Source organism: Pinus tabuliformis, chromosome 2_1, assembly GCF_031772625.1.
Source record: "Pinus tabuliformis cultivar Carrire ecotype Pingquan chromosome 2_1, CPIR1, whole genome shotgun sequence".
Taxonomy (NCBI): Eukaryota; Viridiplantae; Streptophyta; class Pinopsida; order Pinales; family Pinaceae; genus Pinus; species Pinus tabuliformis.
This window is the reverse complement of record NC_142299.1, coordinates 59,232,986-59,238,378: the sequence shown is the minus strand read 5'-3', so window position 1 is coordinate 59,238,378 and position 5,393 is coordinate 59,232,986.

The window sequence follows — 5,393 nt, the reverse complement described above, 5'->3', positions numbered from 1 at the left end:
TATCTTAGGCTTGAAATGACTCAGAATCATCTTTTCTTCCTTAAAGTCATAAGATGCCATTAATCTCTGCTGTTTGGAGGGTGTTGTCTTGAGGAATTGATCATATAGATGTACTCTTAACAACTCATTTTGGGCCTTGATTTCCATGAAAGTTCCTTTAATGCCAGGCGGTTGCTTGCTTTTCTGCCTTGAGGAAGACACCTCCATACCATGCTGCCTCTCTTGCTCTTGCTGGAATGAGCTAGTAGGTGTTTGCTGGCTAGTTTCTCTTCCTCTCCTAAGACTCTCTATGACTTCTTCACTAATTTCTTCCTCAACTTGAGGATCAACTCTCTATCTTTTGGCTTCTGGTTGCTGTGCTGACCCACTTGGAGGTGTGGTCTCTTCCCTGTCCCACTTCTTGCCTCTTTCCTCATTAAGAGGAGTTTGTAAAGCTGGCACTTGTGGTGCCTCAGTTTTCTGTGGAGGGGCCTACCCTTGACTCTGCTCCTTTGAGGTGGTGGGCTGTTCTGTCACTGTTTCTTGCTCTGCATCCATCACCTCCTTGCCTTTTGCTGTACCTGTTGCTGGTGTAGATCTTTCTTGGGCAGCTTGTGAAGCTACAGCAGTTGATGTGCCTTTTCTGACTTGTTGTGGCAGGTTGACTGTTACCTGCTCAAAAGAATTTAAGTCAAGAGTTTTTTCCAAATCTTTGACATTTTGCTCCATTATTTCTTCTTGGGTGAACTCTTCAATTAGAGTCCCTTGCACCCACTCATCTTCGTTAGCAAATTGTTCAATCAGTGGGATCTTACAATGCTCATAGGCTGACAGCCTATATTTTATTTTTCTGGCATTGATAAAGCCATCTGGGTCATAAGGGACCCACCAAAAACTCCTTTTTAACTTGAGTTTCTCCCCCAATTTGGTCAGCATCTTGCCACCCTTCTTTCTTGTTCATGACAAAGGGGCCTAGTTGGTCTTTGAATTTCATGCGAGCCCTTTTCTTGGCACTATGAAAATGAGTTAAATCTGAATTGATGAGTTGCCTGTAATACTCCAAGGCAAAAAGTCTCATTGGTACATATCTTGGGAGCCTGTAGGGACAGAGCTCATAGCCATATATCCTAATGACAGTGTGATTCTGGTAAAAAAACCAGTCACCTATTTTGTAGTTCTTTGAAAGCTGCAATAGTTTCTGCATGTCATAGGATAGCCTAGTAGGAGGAGTTCCCATTAGGAGACAAGAGACTGGATAGACAAACAAGTCAATAAACTCATAGTAAGAGTAGGGGGAGTTCTGGACTTCATGAAAGACTGAGGTCCAAAAAATCACAGACCTCTTTTCTCCTTTAGTGTCCAATCTTTTGATGGGGCATTGGAAGCATTTTGGCTGATAATACATGAACAAATGATAGATATAGGATGAATATTTGAAGACCCCCTCCCTATCCAGCTTCAACAGTTGGTCATGTATCTTATTGGAGATGAATTTGGCATAATTGTACTTGACAGCAGGGGGTTGTCCTGGGCTAAATGCAGACAACATGACTAGTATAGTTTCATCAATGTGCTCACTTGTTTTGAAACCTAGTACATAGGATATCATATCAACTAGTAACTTGCCCACTTCATTGAAGCACACATAGAGAAAAGGAGGTGGCCCTGTTGGATGGCAATTTGCTCTCATGAATACTTTGGCAATTCGAGCTATCTCAGAGCTGGAAAGTTTAGGACCTTCATCAAGCAGGAATTTCATAGAGAGAGGGACGAGAAGCTGAGTTTGCTTGAAGTTCAACATTTGGTTAATGGAGTCAAGAGTTATCTGAAAGAGGATGCTCCCAGATGGATACTTGACTACCCTTTGTGTTGGGTCATAGTTTTCACAGTAGAGGCAAATTATTTCAGGGAAGACATTGACAGAAGGGAGGAAGTAGATAAGCAAGTTTGATTCCCAAATGCCATAAATGTCACTGTTGTTCAGGTAACTGTTCCTCAGCTGACAGAAGGTCTGCAAGTGGTTTCTGTCACCAACCAAATCTTGAATTAGGTGGTCCCTATCAGCCAAAGGTAATGCTTCAAGTTCCTTGTGAGGAGCATTAAGAGGAGTAATGTTCAAGGTAGCTGGAGTGGCCATTTTGGAATCTGAGTGTGTGTAATTTGAAACTTAAGCTTGAGTGCAACAACTGACAATAGAACAGGGACTATGACACTTTTCCTAAGGGATTTTGCAATTTGAATTTTGATATGAAACGGGTCCACCGGGTAAAATTCCCAGGAAGAACATATTGGGCAGAGGCAACTTAGGAGACTAGCTATACAGAGGAAATAGGATTATTGGTAGAGAAATTTGACCAATGCACTTAGTTGATGGGCAGTTTGGAGACTCTGCTGGCAGAAACGAACTTGAAATGCGTTTTAATAGTGAATTTGCAGAGGAGGGCAAGTTTTCCGGGTTTCTCTTGAACAGGGGGTCAACAAGTGAGTTTACAGGTGGAATTTCAGGTGCTGGAGTGCTTTTTAGTTTGAATTTGCAGATGTTCAAACAACTTTGATGGAGAAACTGTGGAAAAACAGGGTTTGCAGTGAATAGATGGGTAAATACCTGTTTTAATGGTGCGGAGGGCAATTGAAGGTTACAATGCTGAGCTTGAGGGGCCGAATTTGCAAGAGGCACTCGCTTGGTCGACTAATTTGGAGTTCTGGCGACAATTTTTTCGGAAATGGCATGTAGAGCACTTCACCAATGAATGAATAGAATTAAAACAAAACAGTCCCTTCCACATTTTTTAACAAAATTTGGACATTTCAGCGCTTTTTGGCGCGTCTGTATGATGACGTTAGCATGATGTATTTTTGGCACACAGTGGGTATGAAGAGTGATGTGGCAGTTGACGCGTATGGTAACATGGCATGTGACACGGTGGCGAGGCAGTGACGTTAGCGGACGACATGCCAGCGGAGCAGAACATCGGCGGGCGATATGTCGTGACGTCACAGGGTGACGTGGACCTGACGTCAGGGGGCAAGAGGCGGGCATTTTCCAGTTTTCCCCGCACCGCCTTTGGCCCTGAGTGGTATTGCAGAGGGGGGCTCCGATCACGCCAGGAGATTGACACGTGGTGGGGTTACGGCAGCAATACTGCCCATACCCCAGACGCTAACCTTCAGCAGATCGAGGCATGCGATATTGCCGCCAACCGTTGGATCGTGGGCGCTGGATCAGATAGCGGATGGGTGTTAAAAGCTATGGGGTTTCACAATGAAGGGGGGCCCGCGCATATTTGAATGTTTAATAACGCGCCGGGGGTATAAAACTTGGGGTTGTGGCATGTTATATGGTTTATACGGGGCATATATGGTTATTAGTTTAACCAAATGTTAAACTAAACCCATTATATATGCGCGCGGGATTATAGTATGGTTTAGGGGGGGGGAACATGGTTATTTATTTAACCTGGCACTAAATAAAATCCGAAGGTTTATACGCGGAAGGGTTAATACCAAGGTCCCAAATGGACCTAATATTCCCCAAAACTGTTGTATGGATATAGTTGCGAAGGGAAAGGGTATTTAGTATTTTTTTTTGGGTTTTTATATAGTTTTGTGTAGACTAGGGGTGGGAAAATGATTTAGGGAGCTATATAATAGAGTTAAAGGTTAATATGACTTCATGGAATGAAATTGCATGAACAGATGCTAAGTTTGTAAAGTGAAACTTAGGCATAGAGAAATGAAAAGAGTATGGAATGATCGATTTTACACAAGAAATGTGGCTTCTTTCCACTAAGTAAACTCAGAGTTTGACTTAGTATTTCTCATAGAATGAAGTGAAGCAGGACTATTGGGGAGATCCCAAGGTCCTTGAGGGGATGTTAGTAAATGATTTCTGGGGGAATGATAGGGGATTAGTCATGCTTCCACTATCCTCCATCAAACAAGTGTCATGGTACTTGTGTCATTGATGAGATGAATCCTTCTTAACAAGGCAAAAAGATCACAACCTTGCTTCTACAACCTCAAACTACCTACCCAGCCTAATACACCTAGCATTTTTTTTCTTCTTTTGGATTGGGTGCATTTGGACTAGCAAACCTTGATATAAATCTTTTCTTTTGACTGCCCTCCTGTCTAAGTCTACCCTTATCTCTTCCAAGGGCCCAGATTAAGCAGTTGGGCTCCTTATTTTCTCTACCTATCTACTCATCTGCCAAGCTTGAACTGTTTGGACAGATATTCATTCTCTATTCTACAACAGGAAATTCAAATATGGAGTGGTCCAGATTGAACTGTTGGGCCATCCAACAAGTGTGATAAACAACAATATTTTCACATTGTGAACTTGCAAATAAGATAGTAGTGGCATTTTGACTGGCCACTTTCTTGGTCTTTTGGTTTGGGGTTCATTTCTATTATTATTATTATTATTAACCAATTCATTTTCTTTCCCTTTGATTATTCTTTTAGGGCATACCGTCTTTACATTTTTTAATTTTCTTTATCTGTATACAAAATATGGAACCTTTTCAGCATGAAAGGATGAACATATTTGGTACTTCCACAGTCAATCATGAAAAATGAAACCTATTGGTATAGGAACCTAACAGTAGCCATGGTGCATGTGTTGAGAAAAGACGTCATTAAAAATCTGTTGAAATATTTTATATCTTGAGCCATATTTGATCGATATATAATGGGCATATAATATATGAAGTGCACGTCAACTTTAGAAAAAAAAAAAAAAGTATTTTTTTTAGCAACAAAAGTTTTTTTTTTTCCAGCAGAAGTAATTTTACAACACTCAGATTTTACAATGCATTCAATCATATCTTCTTCTGAAGAGGTTGTGTGCCTTGCTCACAAAGAAAAGAATCTTGCCCAAGATCCTTCCAGAGGAAGAGATGGTTGAAGAAGAAAATGAAGATATTTCAGAAGCAGGGGGGGCAGACACTCTCAAGTAGAAAAGTCAGATTTGCACTACATACACTGCAAAAGAAATGGATCACATGATGCCTCCACATGCAAGTTACCTTGGGACAAAATTGAGTAGTAAAGAAACCAACCCAAAGGTAAAACTAATGACACAGACAAAGGTAAAGCACCTGAATCCACTCATTATGTTGTGGCACAATGTAATATTGGGGTAAATGAAGACTTATTTAATGCTTCACTTGCTTCTTGGAAAACGGATTGGTTGCTTGATTCAAGAGCAACTTGCCACATGACTCATAGAAAAGATTTTTTTGAATAATTTACTGACAATGTTGATGGAGCAGTATACTTTTCATACCAATCAAAAATCAAGCCATCAGGGCTTAGCACAGTCAGGCTTAAATTGCATGGTCTTCTAGACTTTCTTCTGCATCATGCTCTATATCTCCCACAGTTGAGGAGAAACTTGTTGTCCTTGGTCG